Source organism: Tachysurus vachellii, chromosome 10, assembly GCF_030014155.1.
Source record: "Tachysurus vachellii isolate PV-2020 chromosome 10, HZAU_Pvac_v1, whole genome shotgun sequence".
Classification (NCBI taxonomy): domain Eukaryota; kingdom Metazoa; phylum Chordata; class Actinopteri; order Siluriformes; family Bagridae; genus Tachysurus; species Tachysurus vachellii.
Window position 1 is genome coordinate 19,525,936 of NC_083469.1, and position 24,310 is coordinate 19,550,245.

Below are 24,310 nucleotides of genomic sequence, written 5' to 3' on the forward strand. Positions count from 1 at the left end.
AGATGGTGGGAGCAGTCAAGCAGTATTGGAATATCTGACGGAGAGAGGTGCAGTGTGAGAAGTGATAAGAGCTTTGATGTAAGAGCTCAAAGGGCTAATGCTCTGAAGGTTGCAAGTTCAAATCCCAGCACCACCACACTGCCTCTACTGGATCCAGGAGTGAAGCCCTTAATGCATAACTGCTCAGTTGCATAGAATGAGATAAATATAAGATGCTCAGGATAAGGGTGTCTGCCAAGTGCCACAAATGTAACTGAGTTATAGAGCTTCTCGACTTCACAAGAGCAGATTTTGCAGGTTCTCTGACCGAGGAATGTGATCATATGACCAGTATGTTATAGTATGTTCGAAAAGGGCAAATGCATTATATCGTCGCTGTCGGGCAGAATCCTCATATCTCCAAAGCCGTTATTTTTCAGGAAATTAAAAAAAACGCCGTACCTTATCTGCAGTGCACAGGGTTTAGTCCGTGTTGCAGTGGATTGTCTTGCGCTAAATTCCTGTCCTCAGACGAGCACCAGAACTAGCGGGGGTCAAGATTTTTTTTCTTTGAGCCCAGTGTTTTGAAGACATTTACCTCAGAAGACGTGTTGATTCGTTGCGACTTATTAAGGAGAAATATGCCGCGAAGCTCTCCCGCGGAGTGAGGAAGAGGTGTACAGTTGAAGTGTCCAATGGAGTTATGAGATTTGCGCTCAAGCTATTTTCAAGACTTTAGATTGGTTAATAACTTGTAAAAATAACAGACCCACGTGGGGACTGACCAATAGCATCGATATGTGAAAAAATATGAAATTGACCAAATTTGGACGTACGAGGTTTCCGCCCGACAGCGACGATATACATAATTAATAGAACACTAAATTCAGGTACGTGAATTCCACATTTCCATGATCACAGACCATACCGTTTTCACAGATATTAAGTAGTTAATTAATGACAATATGCTTTTCAAAGAACTATTCAAAGATTCATTCAAGAAGCTTTCACACATTTTCATTTCATCAAACAAATTCTGAATTAAGTAACAAAATTACTGGGATTTTCTGCTTCAAAGTCTCGTACTTTTTTCATAAACCTTTTACATAAGAGAAAGTTCTTACAGTTTAATTAAGATATCTCAAGCCTCAGAACTCAGATATCGCCCATTTAATCAAAAATGTCTAGTGAATATTTATGGTGGGTAAAAATATCTTGGGTTCAACATTAACTGAAAGGATTCTATCCAGATTCCACCAGTCCTGAAAGAAGTTTTACAAACGCAGGCAAATCCATAACAAGTCAAGAAGAGTTACTGCTAATCGTTTCAGAGAAAGTGATTTTCATATCATTTTATTAGAAAAACTAAAGAACAACATTAGGGCACTATGAGATGCAGGATACAACAACCTTCTGTTTTAGATTACAGCAAGTGTCTTCAGTTACCATGGAGGTGCATAACATATGCACCATGTCAGTGAGCTTTAATTCAATGATCATTCCTTTCCCAGTGATCCATGTAACTGGAGCCTGGAAAAGAGCAGGTTTCCAATCACCTATATGGCTATGAAAGTACAATTTCAGTCTCTTTTCCACTCTGGTCTCTTTCTCAAAGACTTGTGGTATGTTTCTATGCTCACTAAAAAACACACTGCTACAGTTTTGTGGTATTAAAAAAAATGTCCTAATCAGAACCAGCAGGAAATGAAATAACATGCTGCACAGATCTGAGCTCGAGTTAGGTTAGTACACATATACTAACCTAAGCCATTAAGACCTTCTTTACAGCATTATTAATGAAGCAATCACCACTGTTTACCAAATTACCAAGCGCAAGTAAACAAGAAGAGAACAAAGTCTAAAAATCAGCCTAAAAAATGTAATAAGAACACCGATGTAACACCAGTTACCCGTTCTCATTCGAGCAGTTATTTAAAGTCACCCAATCATTTGGCAGAGGTGCAGTGAATAAATGCACATACAGGTCATGTATCAGTTACTGTCCACATCGCACATCAGAATAGGGAATAATGTGATCTAGTTTACATTGATCATGCCATGGTTGTTGATGCCAAACAGGCTGGCATGAGTATGAGAGAAACCGCTGACCTCCTGGGATGTGAATGGTGTAACAAATAAAAACAAATAATTTAGTGAGCTGAAGTTCTGCCATCAAAAACAGCAGTTTGATGAGAGAAGACAGAGGAGAGCTGTGGAGAGCAGAAGCGTATGGCAGAAGACAACAAGTTAAACATTAAGGTGGATGAGCTACAACAGCAGAAGACCACATCAGGTACCATACCTGTCAGCCAAGAAAAGGAACCTAGGTCTACGTTGTGCACAGACTCACTCAAACTAGACAGATGAAGATGAATCAAACAAATAGACCAGGCAAACATTACCTGAAGCGCTTGGCCTGTATTTGCATGATATTATGAAGTGTGCTATAGACTTGGCTGATGGTAAGAACTACGGCATCTCTAAAACCAAGCTCTGTAAACATGCTGCTCTTCTCTACAGCCAGATAGGACTTAGTCATCTCAAACTTGTTTATCTCATCATCACAGCAATTAGCAATGCTACTAGTTTTACTACTTTTCCACGTGACAGGAGCTTAGTGTCATTTTGGTCTCATCCAAGGAAGATTATACAATATCTCAGAGCCAAATGGGAATCATTTATTCCAAAAAATATTTCAAAAAATATTGAAGGGGAAACCTGTTGCTGCATAACAGAGTAAGTCAGGAGGTGATGAGGTGTTTTCTTTATTCTTCTTTTAAAAAAAAAAAAAGGCCCAACAGGGAACTGGTAGCTGAGTGTTTAAGATGTTGAACTACCGACTAAAACGTTGTGAGTTCAAATCCCACCACTCCAGCTGCTGGGTCCCTGAGCAAGGCCTTTAACCCTCAACTGCTGCAATAAGATAAATGTACATTGCTCTGAATAAGAGCGCCTGCCAAATGTCGTAATTGCATTGACCAGATACTCTCCAACTGCAGCAGAGATTAAACACTGACTCGACAAACAAACTAAACATTAGCATAACTGCCTCTTTAAATTTGTGAAGAACTATTAACCTTGCATTTGAGTAGGGAGTAAAATACAGAATACATATAGCAGTTTGAATAATACTCTCTCTTTCATTCCCTCAAATGACATCTTCCTCTCTCAACTGTTTGGCCGATTGGCTTGCTTTATGTAGCAATCAGAAAAAGAGAGGTTTCTTTTATATCGCCAAGTCCTACCAGGTTTTTCATGATTCCTGGGTAGCGTACAAAATGTAAAATCTAGGCACTAAATATTAGTGCTAAATAATAAAGAAATCATAAACGTTGGAATACTTGATAAAACTTTATACCTGAAGCACAACTCTCTATGTTTTGCAATGAGAAACTTAAAAGCCATCACCTCAAAGTTTGTTCTGAGTGGTGGCTACATAAAATGAGAGGCTAAAGAAAACTAAAACGAATCCAAATAAAACATGAGGGCAATTTAATAAAGTATCACATGGCTTTAGTGGAGAGACGGAGCTAATCTGGAGCTCTCCGGTCTAGACACATGATCTCTGTTGGTCATGCAGATGAGTCAAAGGCCATAAAGCCAAAAAGGGCACCAGGTATAATGACTGGAAAGTGCATGGTGTTGCTAGGCAACAAGCACCATGGTGTAATTTTCAGCAGAGAGATTAATATTAAAATTGCAGTGTGTAATATTTCTGATTTTCTACGTACAGATAACTATATATTTGTCTTATCTTCTCAGGTAGTGTTCCTGCTTTAAACTTAAATTTTGTGATGCTTCCCGTTCGGATCGCATTTACAATATTGATTTATACAATTTACATTCAAATTGACATGCATATTTATTTATAAACTCCTTTAGTGAGGTCTGAAGGAGGTAAGACAGCTTTAAGTTATTGTGAACTCACCGCCATGGAATGACTGGCACAAACATCTGAATCTGAAGCTAAATGGATTCCATTATCGGAGTTATGTAATTATAAGAGTTGCTCCAGTATGTTTGCAATTGTACTTAAATGATGCAGAGTGTTGTTTGTTATTTTGTTCTGTGTTGGAATGCTGTTAGAGGTAACTTGTGCTGATTTCCTGGGGCTAGCATGAAAAAGATTTAATCTCAATCTGGCCATCCTGGTTAAGAAAAATTTTTTTAAAAAGTTTAACATTTAATACTAAATGTGCATTATGTCAAAAACTTATGACTTATGTCAGGCCATCCTTAAAAATATTCTTGTTTGCCGTGACCCGACCGACCCTGTCAATTTAGGACCGACTCAAATTTATTTATTTATTTATTTTTGCTTTAATTCCGACCGACTTGCCGGTTGTAAATTTGCGTCAAGACCGACCCAATTTTTTTTTACTCTTTAAACAACTAATACAAAAGCAATAAAATAATATTAATTATATTTTAGTAAGTATTGTAAATATATAAATTACTTAGGCCTACATCCAAACGAAGGCTATGTTCTTTCTTTTAAATAAAAACCCGTGACGTCATCTATGTTTACACTATTGGTTAACGGATGTCACACTTTGGCCTGTGTGTTCGCTTCGTCTCATCCTCTCATTCAGTCAGAGTCAACGGTTCTCGCTTGGTAATGATGGCAACGGCTGCAGTAAACAAAATGTTCGTGGTCACCGTTCAAACAAATTTGTTTGTGGTCTATATAGCCTGCATCAAAATGAGGTTTGCAATGATGCGCCCGAAGGCACGGGTTGAAGACCCAGTCAGTGACGTCACGATATGCTAATTTGTTTAAATTCATACCTACGTAATCACCATCACCAAAATTGTACTTTTTTTTTTTACATTGACACTTGAAAAAAAAATATACACACCTACCTACCGACCCTTTTTTTTTTTTACTGTTACTGCAAACCAAAGTATTTTTAAGGATGGACTCAGGAATGTTCCAAGTTGGAATATGTGTTTTGAATTTTGACATGAATTTTCTGTGATGGCAATATATTTAAAACAAAAAAAGCAAGTTCCTTGAACGTATTATTATTAGTCTACTGAGATGTGTTATATATATGTAAAAATAATCCAAGCCAGGATGGTGTGACATGGCCAAAAGCAAAGTAGATTATAATTGCCGTGCAAATGTGTACGATCGCCAACTTTCTCATACTCAACTGTGTATCTTGTGTAAACCCGGAAGATTTGAAAAGCGTCCATGTCTTTTCTGAGTTCCAAGTGATGAACTATAAAACATTAAATGCTTAACAAGTTCATGCAGAGCAGCAGTCGTGCAGACGGACAAATCCTGTTTTGATATAAAACTTTCTGCTCTTGTTGTGATGATAGTCATGAGCTGCAAGTCATATGGTAATCTCTGACCATACATTTGAAAGTGCTGAACAATCAATGATACAGAATGCTAGTTTGTTCATTGGAGGTAGATGAAATGTGGGAAATGTGTCTGTGTTTTTTGTTTTGGAAGGTCGTGAGTTCAAATCCCAGTGCCACCAAGCTGCCACCCCTGGGCCACTGAGCAAGGCCCTTAAATTGCTCAGCTGTATAAATGAGATTAATGTAACTTGCTCTGGATATGTAAATGAATTGACTATTTATTTTTCAAATTTATGTTAGTCATGTTATTTTAAACAAAACAGACTCCCACACGGTGTGAGTGGATTTACAAACAAAGTCACGACCCCTGGTTTTTGGAAGCCCTGGTTCACACGTTTTTTGTTGCCATTTTCCCTCTGACCTTGTTCATTTAAAGAACAGATTGTTCTTAATGAGTCAGAGAGCAACATGGAGGGAGAATGAATGTGTGTGTGGTGTTGTTCTACACTGTGGGCATTGGATTAGACCTTGCTTGTGTCTGGACAGTGTATTTAATATCACAAACCTCCCACTGTGAAAACACTGCATGCCAGATTGAGGACACTGCTTTCACACAGTGCAAGCAAGACAGCATTGCAAACATTTAGTACTAATTACGACGAAGTGATTTGTTATCTCCAACGCATGACTGGAGGATCCTCTGGAGTAGAACACACACATACACACACACACCTATAAGAACAAGTGTAGACTAGACTTTGTTTTTCAGTCAATAATTGATCCCATTCCACATACCTAGTCTACTAGATTAATTTAGTGCACTTGTCATCTTTCACTATTGACAGCAGTCTGTTTCACAAGTAAGGTTTAAATAACCAGGAAAGGTTTAAATGAGGCCGGGAAAAAGCCACTGGACGAATACAGTTTTCTGAAATCTTTTGTCCCAGTTCCAGAGCTAGCTGTGAGAAAGTTTTTCAAAGCTTGTAAGTCCCGGCCTGGACAACAGAGCGAGAGCCAACACTGACGAAGGGCGAAGCGCTGTATCGATTAGTGAAGCTGTCCAGCATCGCCACAGGCTAGGATGTGAACATGTCTGTCTCTCTCCCACACACACAGTTTGTATCTGAATTATACGAAAGCATAAAGTGATAATTTCTGCCAAGAGTCTAGACCAGATTCCTTTTTCCTCTGAGGAAGGTTTCACTCTCATGTGTGTTGCACTCTGGGTTTTCCTTTAAGTTCTACTGCCACAGCAAACACTGTCTCACACTCTACATCCTTTTATAACACTGTCGGATTAGAGAACACGTAATTTAGTCTCTGTCTCTCTCTGTTAAGATGTACATGTCCTCTTGCTGCCTGATCAGATGCCAGGGCCAGACACTTATTTTTATGTCCTGCTATGACTCCACTTTTTGAGTCATCCTGATGCTCTTACTCCTGCTTGGAGCATTCTGCAACTTGACACATTCTGCTGCGGTGGACAGATCTATAATAAATGCATTTTTTTATTTTCACTACTTAAAATCCCACCCATGCTTCAGTGGAAAATCTCACTTGGATATTGACCCAAAAAGGTCAAGAGGTCGGATCTATTAGGCAGTTAGTTCTCAAATTTGATGCGATGGAAGCGAAAAAAAACGGGCAAGTGTAAGGACCTGGGTTTTTGTCAAGGGCCAAATTGTGATGGCTAGTCGACTGATCGGCTCCAAAACAGCAGGTCTTGTGGAGTGTTCAGAGTATACAGTGGTTAGGGCCAGCAAAGGGCTACAAAGAAGGACAAGCTGGCTACAAGGTCATGGGAGGCCAAATCTCATTGTTGTGTTCGCTGTGAGTGAAGGCTAGTCCGTCTGATCCGATCCCACCGAGGAGCTACTGTAACAAAGATTACCGGATCATGCTGGCAGCAACTACAAGGTGTCAATCAATTCATTACAACTATAAAGTTTGTGTAAACATTTACTAAATGCATGTTCAATGTTGTTCCACTGTGGAAGATAAAGTAACGCAGTGATTACGTAATAGTTTCATTTGTAAAGCTCTTGCTTCCCTCCACCTGTAAAAGCACTATAGCGTCACACAGGACACAATTTCACAACTCAGCCACAAAAGCTCAGACAAAGCCAGTGAAAGGATTTAAATTATTCACAGGGCGAATTGACAGCTGTCTGAACAAACTGTGAACGTAACGCCTTCTGACTAGCACACATCCCCCTCGGGGAAGCAAACAAAGCCAGGGTGAAAGTCGAATTCCGAGGACACAGGAAGTAATGAAGATGAGTAAGAGGAGGAGGGACTCGAAGGTGTTAACAATCTCAGCGACCTTGATGAGTAGACAGACTGATGACTGCCCTGTGATCTCTGTCTGCTCAAAAATAAAAATAAAATCCATGACAAGCAGCAATCATTGGGGTCCAAGCACCTGAAGGATCATTAGGTTTTTCTGTGTCAACTGTCAAAACAGTCATGTCTGTATTCAAGGTATGATGCGCAGCCAGTTACACAATCTCCATGAGGACACACACAGCCCCTGAGATTTAGCTGATTTGGTCAGACATGCTGTACAATTCAGAGGAAGTCACTACTGGCTCTTCTTGTCAGTTTGAAATGAACAATGCCGTAGTGGATTGTGACCATAGATTTGATTTGGTTTGCCTTCCTGGTTTATGTCTACCTAGGTGTGGCAGGATGACAGTAATATTTGGCTATTTTACAAATTCTATCTAATGAGGTTAGCTGTGCAATAGGCTTTTGAGAGTCATGCATCATACAGTTTAGCAGCAATACAGCAGGCTCCTACAAATGCATTTTTTATGGAAAAAAAAGATTTCACGAAGATCATTGTAATATTTAAAGAATAAAACTGTAATATAAAAAAAAAAAAAAAAATAGATAAGAGGGAAAACTTGGGATAGGAGGCACGGTGGCTTAGTGGTTATCACGTTCGCCTCACACCTCCAGGGTTGGGGGTTCGATTCCCGCCTCCACCTTGTGTGTGTGGAGTTTGCATGTTCTCCCCGTACCTCGGGGGTTTCCTCTGGGTACTCCGGTTTCCTCCCCCTGTCCAAAGACATGCATGGTAGGTTGATTGGCATCTCTGGAAAATTGTCCCTAGTGTGTGATTGCGTGAGTGAATGAGAGTGTGTGTGTGTCCTGCAATGGGTTGGCACTCCGTCCAGGGTGTATCCTGCCTTGATGCCCAATGACGCCTGAGATAGGCACAGGCTCCCCGTGACCTGAGGTAGCTCGGATAAGCGGTAGAAGATGAACGAATGAATGAAAACTTGGGATTAGGTTGAGAATAAAGTTAACTTGTTAACTGAGAATTTGTTGGAAAAGGCAGAAGCTGGATTTGAGGATGTGTGTCAACAAAAGAGTCGATTTCCTCTGACAATGTAGTTCTTCCTTTCATATAAAAACAGTGGAAATAAACCAACCCCTCATTTTAACACACAGACTTAAACTTCTGCCTGAGAATCCTAGAACATTGAGACTTTTCTCTAATAATATTAGACAAATTGGAAAAACAATATATGGTTATTCCATAAATTAGACTATGAAGGGAAACTTCCAGAAAGAAAGGGCCATGTGTATTTTATTCAATGCTGCAGTTTTCATCCAGTAAAATGAAACAGTAAATGATCAATGGCTCAGCCGACCTAGAGGATAACGAGGATGATAAGAGGATCACTTTGGGGCTGATTTGCCCCTGCTGACCATCGCAACGGGTGACCTGGTTTTACACGAGCAATTCCACATTATTTTGGTTTGTGTGTGTGTGTGTGATGAAAAAAAATCCAATCTTAACCTTTAAACCTTTTCACAATGCTGGCAGCCCCAATCTGGTTGTAATCTGTAGATGGTATATTTTCATAACCTTATTCTACAAGGTCCCCATTAACCGAGTGTGGGGATCACTGGTGGAGTGTTGAACTCTGGGTAAATCTTGTCTTGTCTAAGGTCAGGGATTTGACATCTAAACGCAATATAGGACAAAAGTAAAATCTGTGAAACCTGTCATTATATCTGGTGTTTTTCTCGCATGATCCGCATGGGTTAAGGTTGCATAATCTTGTGTGGAATAGGTCAAGTTCCTTCTGACAGAAATGTTTATGTTTTGACTGAAAATCGGCGACTCTTAGACATAATTGTTACTGTTCGTGTGCCACTCAGCTCAGCCGTACGTCTTCTGTTGTTAAACAATGGCCTTTCATCTGAATGAGTGTGTGACTGGTACGTGGAACTGGAGACACACCTGCGTGGATTTTGGGACCAGTCACTTCTGGCTTGGCCTCAGGACACACAGGAAAAGGAAATAAGAAAACGGCCAGCACCATCGTCGGATGCAGTGCAGAGTGGAAAGCGAGTAAACGGGACCGAAGACGGAGTTTTACTCTCCTATTATTCTCCTGCTGTTAGACTTCACACATGATTCACAAGAGAGGTTCAGCGCTTTTATTAATACATGCCACACAGCTGGAATAAACTGCACACGCACAATAAACCAGTCATTTACTTCTGTAGTTAAAACTGCTCATAGAGGACTACTCCACAGTAAATTCTTTTTCAGTTTACATTTGTTTATAGGGCATTTGGCAGGATTTTATATCTTTACTTCTTTATATATGCTGCTGTGTATTTATTAGCACTGCTTCCACAATGTACTTGTAAACAGTTACAGCTAATTAAATTCTATGTTTAAGGCTAAATGATTAAAACAGTGATCTGACTGAGCCAGTAGAGAAAAATGTCATGAAACATGGTGTTCCTGTGGTGCAGTTATTCAGAAGTCAAGGCCAGATTGCCACCTCTAATAATAATAATAATAATAATAATAATAATAATAATAATAATAATAATAATAATAAAGGTCGTCGGCTCAATACTAGCTTTGGGTCACTGATCATCTTTCTAACTTTTAACAAGCTTTGAAGTTGGTTAACAACAGTTTCTAGAGGTGGAAAATTCAGTAGCCAAAACACCTGAGACGGCTTTTAATTCGTAGTTGGACAAGAATTTTAAGCTACCAGACAAATAAATCTTTGCTGAATTTTTGATTGCCGTTAAATATTTTCCGCTTGCAATTGATCATCCAAAACCAAAATTTTTGAAAGCAAGAAAGAACAAAAAATCAAGCAAAATAACAAGTAGGAAAGCAAGAAAAAACACCCATTTCCACTATTTCAGGTATAGGAGAGTAGCTGTGCAGTCAGAAACTGCTTGCTGGCAGCAGCAATCGCAAAAACCGGCGATTCGGCATCATGTTCGACATAATCCTTTTATAATTTGACCGTGTGCTTTCCACATGGCAACATTCTTCTTTTGCTTTGCTCTCATATCCTCTCGCTAGCAATCCTGCGAGAACGCGAGGAGACTCCTTGCGAGTTCAGCATAAAGTATTTGAGATGCTGGAAGAACGGAGTGGCCAGGCATACTTACACGTACGTGTACACATTATGCCATGGCAGCGGAAAAAAAAAAATTACAGAAGCGGGTTACGATTTGGCCGTAACTGCTAGTCGCTAGGATTTAGTCAGATATGTTTAGTAATAACAGAGGAACACAGTGAGGAATGCTGCTAGTACTGGAGTCGGTACCTACCAATTATGAGCTTTAACTAAGCTCAATCTAAGCCTGAAATAAAATATGAACTATAAATGCTGATACTTATTAAGCCCTGATAAACTAACACATTGTCTTATATACTTGATTTAAAATCATGCTCACAAAATGCGAGTGAAGACAATGCAAGTGAAGACAGTGGTGGCTTGGTGTGTCTGTCAGCACGGACATTTGGAGTTAAGACGCATTAGTTAAAGACGTTTTCTTGCTCTGCCCTGAAGCGGAAAAACATAAGCTTCTAAGATTGATGCAAGACACAAATGATTCTAAAAGGAAACATATTACACAATACAAGAAATATGTATTTTTGCCTCTTAAAAGCTGCAGGCACCATGTTTTTAATTTTAACTTGCTGACTTGATAGCCATCACGATACTTACTTGTCCCAAGCCTACCTGTTCATATAACCCGAGTAATCAAGGCAATGCGACATCTTGTAGAGACAACCTGGATTAAAATGAAAAACTCAATGCTTCAATTTCCCCAAAAATACAATAATCTCAGATAAACCTTTAACCTTTTAATAAGCCTGCTGGATCTTGGATAACCCCTGACCTTTAAGTTGTACCCTGATTCCTGTCCAGTTCACCTTTTGCTCCTCGGTACCTCTTTATCAGCTTCCCGTAAAATTCGCAAAGACGAACACTGCAATTAAGAGCGAGACGGATGACTGTGTGTGGGTGTGTTCGCGCCATGTACGGTGTACTCATAAAATATCTGGAGAGATTGCAGATGTCAGGGGTTTAATTGCTATTCTTGCCCACAAGGCAGCCATCAATCTCATATGATGATTTCCAAATGTGTAAAGCAGCAGACACACAGTCAGGCTGACTAATTTCCCCTTTCTTGCCCAATCACTCACCATACAGGCAGGTGAAAAAATAAATAAATAATAAAAATAAAGACGTATGTGACCACAATGCCCACTGTATGACTAAAACAGTTCTAATAATAAACGCTCATGCAACATGTGACCTTTTTTCCCCCACAGATTATTTTTGAAACAGTGGCTGAACAGACGTAAGCCATGAGCTTGTTTTGGCTTTAACTAAAAGTGCCAGGTGATAGTTTGAGATAAGCTGCACTCATCAGAAGGTCGTGTAAGCGGTATGTCAGAGCGGAGAGCTGTCTGTAACGGCCAGCAGCGATCGGCGGCCGGAAAAGCCGCGGGTTCGACACAAAACGCTGCAGTCTGGTTTGTAAGGAGCAAAGCTGAAAGAATGCAGACGACCACAGCGCCCTGGTCTGATAAGTAAGGAGCAAAACATGACATGACACGTACAAGGAGCTGGTGTGCTGTGGCCGCTTACTGCTTCCACCGCAAAGATGATCATTTTCAAATAACAGTGTGCCCTGAAGTGTTCTCTCTCTCTTATAATACAACGGTTACTTTTTTTTTTTTTTTTAATTTTATGGACAAGTCAGGCTTTTAACAGGGCAGTGGTGGCTCAAGTGGTTAAGGCTCTGGGTTGTTGATTGAAGGATCAGGATTCAAGCCCCATCACTGCCAAGCTGCCTCTGTTGGGCCCTTGAGCAAGGCCCTGAACCCTCCCTGCTCCAGGAAGCTGCATCATGGCTGACCCTGTGCTCTGACCCTAACTTTCAAAGTTGGAATATGAGAAGAAGAAATAATTTCATTGTGCTGTAATGTACATGAGGCTTGTCCTTCTAATGTTGTAGAAGATCCATGAGATAAACTAGCTCCTGTTAGCACTGATGCTAGAAACGCACTGGTCTGTTACGATTTCTCTGTATTAAAGAAAAAAAAAGCAGCAATCGAATTAACCAAAAACCAGTATGCTGTCACATGACTCTCTTGTGTAATCACAGCTAGCTGTTATGTCAGAGGTGCTGTTATGTGATTAATAACACACTCTAGACCATGTGGTTATATACCAGTAACACACTCTGGAGGGTGTGATGCAGCACAACACACATTATTTTCATGTAACTGCGCGATCTGGAGTGTGTTTGCTTACAGAGCGGCCATTTCACCAGTGCTTACAAGGTTTCGTTTCTTAATTAATTATAAGCCTTGCATTTTAACAGTTTATAGTTCGATTAAATGTCGTGGACCATCTGTAAGACAAGTTTCAACTGTCGACTGACACACTAACCCTTTGCACATGCTCAATACTGTTACATAGCGCTTATAACCGAGAATTCTTCCATAAAAGTTAAAATAAATAAATAAATAAATAAATAAATAAAAAGGCCACGACAACGTATACGTTTTACTTTGTTAAACAAAAGACGTTTTTAAATCTGTTGCAGATTGTTGAGCGCTTGCTGTTTGATCCGCATGATACGGTACGTACTATAGAAAGAGTAACGTACAATCAGAACTACTGAGACGTACAGCTATTAAAAACACGATAACGCACAGCTCCTGATCACTCCGACTGGGGAATTCACTACATTATTTTTAACAGACATGACAACAGAAATTGACTGCTGATTCACTGGGCAGGAGCCACAATATCAATACAAGGAGGCAAAAAAGTCCAGGTCTAACATAATAATCCATAATAACTCTAACAGAGCAGACAGTCCAGGCAGTCAGGACCTTTCTTTTCAGACTGAGAAAATTAAATTACTACTGATGCAGTTCCACATTGTCTTATTTGGAAAAGCTTTCAGACACAATCACGGCACATTAGACAAAAGGACAGTTAAGATTACTTAAGGAGGCCCAAGCAGGTGAGACCGGTAACTTGATCCAACATGAAAACGAGTGTAACTTAAGACTTGCTCCTTGCTTTGGCCCTTGTTTATGAGAGAGGATATTTTAGCACCTACGGTATAACCAAGCTCATTTTTATTTAACACGCTTATTAACGCCTTCACTTCTGTCCCACTTTCACACATTTCTGAGGATTATTATTGAAGCCCTGGCTAAAAATTAACCACCATATCAGTGTTAAAAGAAATCCAGATGATTCTGCCCTTACTTGCACCTCCGTGTGGTTCCCCAGAATGGCTGAGGAGAAGATACAGCACAAACATGTACGGGCGTGTTTTCCTCGAAGGAGAAAAAAAAAAAGTAGCAGCAGCTTACAGCAGCGCACGCCGCTCAGAGCTGGGAAACGCCTCTAGTTTCTCTTCTCTTAAGCCCCATTGCACTTGTCTGGTTAGAGAGAAGCCTGCCAAGTGCTAACTATTTTCAGACACAGCTGGGTTCGGGAATGGGACCGAGACGGGAAAGCATGCTCTGTTTAGCTTGACTGCGGTTCTGGCATGAACCATGTCCTTCATTTCTTTCCTAAAGCCATCAATGCTGAGATTTTTACCTGCACTATACTTTCCCGATCGAGTGGAATTAAAAGAACGTGATCGAAATCTGGATGCAAATTGAGACGGAGAGAGGCGCTTGCTGAAATCGAACACTTCCCAAACACCTGCTTTAACTCCTTTCTGAATTCTGCTCCTGTATATTCGCATGAACATCATACAAGTCTCCAGCATGTCCTCCTCCTAGTTACTCTTCGCTGCCTGCCAAAGGCACCAGAGAGAAACGTGCCCTTTCCTGTTGATGACTCGTATTTACTAAGCGAGCCCTTGGGGCACGGACGACAGGACTAGTTACATATAAGCGAACATGGGAAACAATGAAGTGAATTTTGACTCATGATCCACTAAATCCTGTTGTGAATGCAGAGGAAATGTGATCGGAGAGCCTGTGCGAATTGTTCGCATGCATTTCCTCCGGTGCAGCTCTAACAGAAAAATAAATAAATAAATGGCAGGTCTCTAATGGTCTGAACTGACTTTCACACAAATACACACAGCTTTACCGTTCCCAGCAGCACCACAGGAAGCCAAGTCATAGACATTATTGAAGAACACAGGCAAATTAATGAGTGGCTGTCGAGCGATGCCAGGGCGCGTTACAGAAGGGCACATTGACTTGCAAATTCATTCCACCACAAGCCTGCCTTTAACAGAAGAGCAAAAATGCTGAGTCTGACGATTGCTTATTCATGTGACTGTGTCAGACGACTGACTGCTTGTTGTGCCGTAAGTTAACTGCAATTCCAAAAGTGGCTTTTAAAATGTGATGAGTGCAAAAGGCTGAAATTATATTTCATTCATTAACACTTCTGGAGCATCGATCTAAACCGTACTAATCCCAGAGTAGTCGACATGCTTTAGAGCAAGGGCGTAAGTTCGATTTTGACATCGGTGGGGACATAATTTATTTGACATTGGTGGGGACAACATTCCCCGTATTTTGTGCATAAAACTGTTATAAGAATACTTTCTTACTCACATACTAGTAACCTGCATAATCACGTTGCATATTGATTCATACAACGGAATCTAGCTGCAGTCTCCTACATCAACACATTAGCGAGAAAGACAAAGCCAATCAAACAGCCACGTGGGTTAGAGAGCAGGACTCAAAAAAGGCAAAGGCCAAATCCTTTTAGAGAGGTGAGTTACAGATTCAGGATTCATTGCAGGGGGTAAATCTGTTAACCGTTTGTGTTCCACAAGTTACGCTATTTTTTACAGAACGCCGTTGTAAAATATTTTTCACCTTATTTAATGATTTCTGGATAAATGTTAAATTAAAAATGTAAAAAAGCACAAGACACAGACGGACATTAGTGGTTATATATATATATATATATATATATATATATATATATATACATATATATATATATATATATATATATAGGCTTGGTCGAATTATTGCTAGGGACAATTGAGTGTTCCCTGGATATTGGTAGGGACATGTCCCTACCCAAATCGACGCCCTTGCTTTAGAGCATATGTCATGGACGGATTTGTGCTCAAGTCTCCATCAGTGAACATGTCAGACTTCATGTTAAAACTAGAATGAATTTCCAGTTTGATGATAAATACACCGGCCTAAAAGGGAAATGTTTTATAAACGCACTATCCGGTGAGAGTGAAGGATGGACTCCCTTTTGAGTCTGGTTCTTCTCAAGGTTTCTTCCTCGTGTCGTCTCAGGGAGTTTTGTTATAATTTCTAAACAATTAAAACTTCCTCCATTGGAGGAAGACACAGTTATTACTTCAGGAAATGTAATTAATGTAAATATTTCCAGTCAGAAATACCCCATGAATCGTATTCGATCAAAATGTATGAGCAGTTTCAATTATTTTCGATCACAGGGTCTGCTAATGAATCTTAAAAGTGAACGAGAGGTCGGTGAAAGAATCTATGAAAAGATCTCTCTCTGAGGTAATAGCATGTCCAGCATGGCCTTTATGCACTAGCCTAGCATTGGAGAGCTGTGCTGTTGAGTGAGATTTCTAAACACCTGTTCCTACACTATAGTGGTGTCCACTAACGAGCAGATCTCTGTCACCTAGGCCCGCCCCCTTTAAATAGCAAGCAAAACAGCTGAAATTGAGCACATGAAGTGTCCAACATTCCACACATTATATTGGATGAATAAGTGCATCAAAATGTTGCAGAATAGTTTATATGTATGCAACATGGGACACACCTTGCCTCACAATCCCACACATCCCTCGCCCCACAACTCGCACGCCCCACGCCTCGCACATCCCTTGTCCCTCGCCCCGCACATCACACACCCAACATCCCTTGCCTCACACACCCCACGCACTCCTCGCCTCACACACCCCACGCCTCACACCCCTCGCCCCACAACCTTCGCCTCACACACCTTGCCTCACACACCTTGCCTCAAAGCATGCTGTTGTTAATAAATAGATGAAAAACATCAGTAGATAATGTTCCATGGTAGTGAAAGAAGGTAGAATTTAAATAACAGGACTGGAAGTGAAAGTGAGCATGTAAACCTCAATCGACCTGCTTCACACTTGGAGGGGATTTTTTTTTTTTACATCTAAGGCATCCTCACTGCAATTTAAAGCTAACGGCAAACTGCTGAAAAAAACTTCACTGAGACGACAAATTCTTCTTCTTGCTGTTTGACCTCAGGTAGCATACCAAGACTGGTATTAGATTTGGAAGCGAAATTTATTCTGGGGACTGGAAATGCTTACATATGAGACCAAACCGGTTTCTCTTTTGTAAGGATATGATCTTATGATGTTTATACATTATTCCATGTATTATACAGTACTTATTAAGCATGTTATTTTATGTGAAAGAGATTAATGTGCATGTGCAAAATGAAAAACAAAAACTAGGCTTAAAAGTATTTAAAGAAAACAATATCCAAGTGTTGATATCAGCTAATAGTCAAGGTTTCAGTATCTGCGTCAGAAGAGAAAAAGTGGTGTTGCGTCACCTCTAGATAAAACTTTAACCAGCGCAGAAAAAAAAAGGAGGCCGTCATAAACGTTAGATGTTTTGGGACAGATGATATGAAGTTTGCTGCGTTTGAACCGGAGTAAAAGAGATACTTTTGGGTTTTGTGTTCACATGGTACATAAATAAATGTACCATGTGAATGTTTTCAGGGCACGCATGGCTGACGACATTAAAAGGAAAAAGGTAAACAAACCTTTGGTAAGCACACGTTGGTGGTTCGCTGTGGTCCGAATCTGAGTGGGATTGTTCTCCACTGCATGTGTGTTCATCTTACATCGTCCCAAGCTTACATGGAGAACTCGCCATCTTTCTTTTTTAAGGGCTATTATGTGCAGTAAAGCTCCTAACCACTTCTGTGCCCCACACGGTTTCCCTGCCACTCGTGCTACACGTGTGTTGTGGAAACTAATGTCCTCGTCATCGGGTTAAAACACATGCGCGGGTTACTTTACTTCCTGAACAAGTGCAGACCTGAGTTCGAGTCATGTTCATGTTCACTGAAATCACTGAACACTTTCAGTGCAACCCGAACTCACGCATAATCTTAAGTTCAGTACAGCGATGCTGGTCTACATGACTGCTTTCTCCCCAAAGAAAAATCCCAAAAATCACCCAAACATGGAGGACTCACAACTGGCGCTAAAGAAATGTTCCGATGTTTGGATGTTACAGGCAAAACATGACTAATCATATAGAGTTAATTTTCCTGAAGTGAGAGGAAAGTCCGATCAGCATGCAGAGCAGGTGGTGAGTCATGTTTTCGGCACAGGAAGAACATCCAGCTGTGACCTGCTCACCACTTAGCGCCGGGTTTGGAGTTAAACGTTTGCTCTGTAGGACGGCGGGCACTACGAGGAAGGTGTTAAACAGCTTGCTCTGTTGTGCAGCTCCATTTGGTAGATGCTACTATAGAACAACAGCAACAACAAAAAATAATCCATTGAAGAAGAAACAGGGATCTTCACTCGCTTTGATCACAGCTTCAGAATAGCTGGGTTCAGGAGTTAAGGACGGGCTGGAAATTAACGGTAAAGGAGTTTTGATAACGTAACTGTGCCTGAAATAACATCATCTAGCAGCGATCCAGATGATACAGATCATTGTTCTTCCATACTTATATACGAGATGTGAGGAAACTGTAATAAGGAAGCCTAAAATAGGTTTTAGACTAAAGTAGAGATGGTGATGTCTCAGAAAACATTCAATTCCTAGATCGCTGTGCTTTCAAGTGTGCTATTTTTAAGATTTATTTATTTATTTATTTTTATTCAACATATTGGGAGAAACTGAAATAAGAGAAAACTAGATTTCTATGTTGATAAACTACCGAAGACCACGAATTAGCCTTAATTATTTTAGTATAACCAAATAATCTAGAACTTGGACGCTGCTGCAGTGTTTATATAGCGTTTAACATCAGCCACTTTTAATGGGAAACTGCAAACAGACACTGATATACCAAAACCTACAGTGTGAGGACAACGTGCCAGAACGTTTCTCCGCTAGCTCGAAAGCAGAATATCGGAGGAAACCTGCTGAGGCAAAACAACACATGAAAAAAAAACCTGCAAATAAACTTTCGCACAGTGAACTTAACTATTAGCTCATAAACGTCTTGCAGCATGTCAGGTAATGCTGCAGTTAGAGGGAAAATATCCTCCCTGAACCACTTGCATATCACTGATCAAGAGTGTGTAAGTTTAAACCTCTTTAGTTTAAACTTGTTTCATTGACACAGTGGTCAGTTTTCACTTCAGTTGCATCCCATATCGCATACTTAGGCACTTTTCTACACCATCGTGTGGAGTCGTGTGTTCGCACTGAAAACTTCAACTAGAAAACACTTCACATACCAAGATGTTGTATTTATTCAGCCGCAGTAATGAAGTTTGGAATGTTGGACACTTCATGCACTCGACACTCGTAGCTTTGCTGGATAAAGGGGAGGGACAACCAGGAGCTGATGCTGGACATTAAAAGAATTCAAGATGGTCGGCATGCTCTGGTGGACAAAATATACAATCAAATCATACAAAAGGCTTTTAACAGCCCACTGTGTGTGATTTATTTTCAGAATTTTTTTAAAAAATTCACGCTATTTCCCTAAAGTGTTTGAAGTCGTTCGTTATTGACTGGGAAACTGCTTCTGCTTCCAGTTAGAGCTGATAAAACCTTTCTAACATTCACAAAGTAGATGCTACCATACAAAATGCATAGTAAATAAGCTGGGACACAACCTTAAGTTGTCAACATTACCCACAATGCCATTCTACCAGCTCAGTGTAGGATTTAGACTGCATTCAGGGCATAGAGACATTATGTCACTGGGCGAACATCTGAGAGTTGGAGCTTCTTCATGGTGGATGCCTCGATGTTCAGATTTTGTCAGCAACAGTCTAACCAGCTAGCGGATGAACAAGTAAATGTACCTGACATTTGAAAGCTTTAGAAACTAAATATGTCTGTATGTTAACTGATCTAAAGCAAATACTTGTATCTGTAACAGAACTCGTTTAAAAGGCAAGACATGCTACTTTGTTCATGTTGTCGATGGCCATGTTGTCACTTGCTAAACTCGAGTCCAGGAGACCAGAGTTCCCGAGCAGGAACTCCGAATTCAAAAGTCGTTTCTTTTATTTATTTCCTAGGGAAGGTTTTGTTATACAGCCTTTAGTCAAATGCAGAATGCACTCTATGCACGTTCCCTTCTGCATTTACTCTCAGTTAAGCGATTTTTGCCTGAAGTATCAATGAGCTCACTGCTTGCCGGATCTTCCACGGATTACTTTGATCAAACATCAGTCACACTGTGAGGCTGACACAAGTCACTTCCTCTAGTTTTAGGGTTTCACACCGACACCGCTAAGGATTCTCAAGCTGACAAGCTTCGTTTTGTGACGGTTCATACTCTTACTACATTTCATTTTCTATCTAGTTAAGCTTTTGTTTTAAATTACATATTTTGCCTTTAGAATTTCTCTAATTCTATTTAAATTTATTTCCATACAATTTGTGTGATTCTTAGTTCAGTAGTCAGCCTCTTATGGGAGTCAATCTAATGATGGCTACATCAAATGATCGCAGTTACAGGCTTGTGTTTTAGGAGCGATCCAGCCTGGAAAATCCTCACGCTGGATATTGTGAATTCAGGTTTTGAGCATTATGGAGACTAAGCATGGGATGAAACCTTGAAGACGTGTCACATAAGAGGACTCAGCAAGACGGAGACGACGCACCTTCATGCATGGGGTTCCTGCTCGAGTCGCCTAGACTCGAGTTCAGCAAGTGACAACATGATCGCTGACATTATAAACAAAAGTAATATGTCTTACAGTTATTAAAGTGTTGGACTACTGATCAGAAGGTTTGTAAGTTCCACCATGCCGCCATTCTGCTTTCATTCACAGTAAACGTTGCTAGAAATGCTGAATACGAAAAGTAGATCAGATTTCTCACAGGAATAAAAAAAAAATCCCATATCAACCTATAAAATCCTTTCAGAAACAATCAATCAATCAACACTCAACACAAACACGTTGAAGTAAACTTCTATAACATGTCCTCGTTGGAGGTTTACGTGTGTGTGCATGCTAGCGAGCAGAAGGTTAGGAGTTCAAATCCCATGAAGTGCCTCTAGCAGAAGCTCAGACTGGATACTGCATCGCTAATAGAGAGAAATAAATGTAACGGTTGTATTTATCTTTGTCATGGGTACTTCTTTTATACCTTTACTACAAATCTGTTATACAGGAAAGTGCATGTCGTGTCACTCTAATGAGCCGTTAAAGCACATCGATTATGTTTAAAGTTACACTGTACTACCCGATACAAACTAAATGCACTCTTGGTAGTAAAACCAGCGGGGAAAAAAAATGAAGGTACTTTTTGCTTCTGAGAGATTTGATGAAAAACAACCAAACTAACAATAAAGTCCTGGACAGATACAGAAACAGTGGAGGTGTAAAGAATGGGGGAGGTGATAGTGATTCAAAAGGATCTGCTTAAAGGAGCCAGAGGGTTATTATTTGGTCAAATGTCCATTAAAATGAAAACAGCTGAAGAAAAAAAAGTGAATTCACCAAAATTTCTTTCTGGTTGACAAAGTAAACAGAAAACTGAGTGATCAAGCTAACTATCCTCAAACACGACCACTATTATTCCACTCAAGTCTTAGCCAAATAGTAAGAGATAACTCCTGTGAGATTACGAGAAAATAAAATGAGCAGAAACGATGAATTTATTGCATATCTAAAAGAGCTGGTCAGGAACACACAGGGATGACAAGAGCAAAGTAAACAAAGTCAATAACACAGACTGAATCACAGCATTAGGAGGACACAATGCAGAGAGCTAGTCATCATTACCATGTTAAGGGTTAGGATCAACACAAAGAAACAGAAAAAAAGAAGAAAAAAAAAACGTCGTAGATACAGAAAAAAAAAATAATAATAAATCCCAGAGTTAAAAAAAAAACAAAAAAAAAAAAAACACTTCTTTTTAAACTGTTCACCTCGGTGTGATTTAGGGGGAAAAAACCGGGCCCCGGTTTTGGTGAAACAAAAGGTTTAAACACCTAAAACAAGAGTCTTTTGCAGACAAAACCACACTGACAGCCGTGTGAGACGTTATTTTAGGGTCCCTGGGTGTTAAAAACGTGGTTTAATTCCGTCGTGTTTGTACACAGGAGAGTTTTAAAGAGAACTGATTCCTGATAGCGCAGTGATGCTTGAAGCTAACAACAAACAACAGGATCTGATTGTAAAAGAAAGAATGACACAGCTGGTGGTGCCACGTTAAAGCACCGTAGGGAGAAATAATACACATATAAATATATAACAGAAGAAAAAAAGCACATTCAGACACGATATATATATATGTATATATATGTGTGTGTGTGTGTGTATCACAGCATGTACACTGGGTTAAAAAGGGAAAGCGAATTGAAATCCGAATCCCGTTTTAAACCGCTTTACTCACCTTCTCATCGCTCCGTCCAACAACAGCTGCCCTGCCTGCAGGAGACAAATACTAAACAGATCCTAAACACACACACCGGTTTACTCCGGTTTGAACACATCCACGGATACACACCATAATCCGGTTGTTTTGCTGACTGTAGAAGTTTAAAGTTTGCTTCAAAGTTGCTACTGGGTCCAGCTGCACCATGCAGTTATTGAAGCAATGAGATCACCGCGCGGTGCCGTAACCTCCCCCTACTGAAGTATCGCGAGAAGAGGCGAGAATATACGGGATTAGACCGGAAGATGAAGGGATCAATGGATGAGAATGGCAAGATGCTGTAGTGTGAATAATAACACGATTAAACAAAAGAGATTAAAGCCGTAGCCGTAGCACGGTATTAACAATGATAATAAGATAAAAAATAATCAAATAAATAAAGAGATAGATAAAATAATAATAAAGGCAAACACATCCAGTTTAGACACACACACATACACACACACTCACACTCACACTCACATACACACAAACACTCACAAACACACACTCACACACACACGCACATACACACACACACACGCTCACATACACACACACTGTAAACAGGTTGGAATTCAGTTTACAATTTACAGTTTACAGAAACTACAGAAAATGCCAATGCATTATGTTTCATGATGTTTTTAAAATGTCTGACTTTTTTAATGTCATACACTCAGCAGCCTCTTTGTTATTCATGCAATTTTCCAAGGTTTGGTGTCTGAGTACACGATACATCCCTTGAGAAGGATGGCCTACCACGGCACATGGTCTTTTTTTGTCTTTATCTGTCCAGTTTTAATGACCGTCTACCCAATGTAGTCTCAAAATTCTGTTCTTGGCAGGAATGTGTGAATCCTAATGTGTTCTTCTGCTGTTTTAGCCTAATGTCTGCAAAATGTGCTGTGTTGTGCATTTTGATATGCTTTTCTGTTCATGACAGTTGTAAAGGGTGGTTATATGAATGTCCATAGCATACCACTGTGTGGTATCTTTTTTGTACTTTTTATGTTGTTCCTAAATTCCCAGTGAGTGCAGTGAGTCGTGGTTGGTTAATCATTGGGATGTCTAATGTGAAAAACCCACATTATAGGGAGAATTCATATGAAGCCGTCAGTTGAAATTCACTCTGCAACACGGACCTTATTAGAACACTGCACACTGACACCCCACCTTAATACTGATAATGTGATCTAAATACCCTGACAGCTTCAACCATTTGTACTAACATCACTAACAGTAGCCAAGAATATCATATTACTAATTTTAAAATATCCTCTCTCTGTCTGCACTGGCTTAACATTTTAATAGACACAAATCATATCCAGACTTGTCTAGACCCTTTCCTGAAATACTTGGGGTTTGATTCCTTAATAATGATCACATAGGAAATAATTTTATGAAAATATTTCCAGGATACAGGGTATTACAGTTGCAGATAATTCTGTCATGCCTCAACATTTCCTTACCTCACATTGTCCTATATTATTAAATTCTTTAATGTTGTGTCCCAGCCTATGTTTTATATGTTTATAAGTAAAAAACAAACGAGGCAAGTACCAGGGTCAGAAGACTGATTAAAATGGAGAACTAGATGTCCTACTGAACAGAGGTTTCATTTGACTTAAAATGATAATGTTGTGCACAGAGCAGATATTGACTTGACTCCTGTCATTATAGTGACTTAATTAAATGTGTGTTATGGGAAACATTCAGAGTGGGTTTATCATTTGTCATATATTTTCCTGAGCTGTAGTTTCGACTGCAGTGAAATGACTCCACTGAAATGTCTTTCCCACAAACCCTGGAAAATTCATGTGGGTTCAGCTTTGTTGTAGACAGACCTTCCATTACACTGATACACTTTACTCCATAACACGTTTAAAATGGAGTCAACTCAATTAACCAATACAATAATCTTGATAGGGTTAGTCAACTGACCATGTCGTATAAAATTACAGACACGTTTTCATGGATTTCCTTCTGTAGCATCTGTTCTTATAATGATATTTTTATTTAATGTCTTGACAGAGCTCAAGCATAGCTATTTAATATATTACAGTTAGTTATAAAAGACTAAAAAGGCAGCATTTAATCTTTTAAAGGTATGAAAATGCT

At 39.8% G+C, this 24,310-nt stretch overlaps 2 protein-coding genes across 4 annotated transcripts in view; one reads left to right on the plus strand and one right to left on the minus strand.

Moving 5' to 3' along the window:
* Nucleotides 1-17,821, plus strand: part of ywhaqb (tyrosine 3-monooxygenase/tryptophan 5-monooxygenase activation protein, theta polypeptide b) — a 130,279-nt gene extending 112,458 nt beyond the window's left edge. Inside the window, exon 7 of the mRNA XM_060880153.1 lies at nt 17,812-17,821. The gene's annotated coding sequence lies outside the window, so the exon portion shown is untranslated. The remainder of the gene's footprint in view (nt 1-17,811) is intronic.
* Nucleotides 1-22,433, minus strand: part of LOC132852748 (signal-induced proliferation-associated 1-like protein 1) — a 51,452-nt gene extending 29,019 nt beyond the window's left edge. For 2 of the 3 annotated variants that reach the window (XM_060880147.1, XM_060880145.1), the window contains exon 1: nt 22,172-22,387. The gene's annotated coding sequence lies outside the window, so the exon portion shown is untranslated. Of the gene's footprint in view, nt 1-22,171 lie in introns of all 3 variants that reach the window. The other variant, XM_060880146.1, reaches the window with a different exon arrangement.
* Between the last annotated feature and the right edge of the window lie 1,877 nt (nt 22,434-24,310).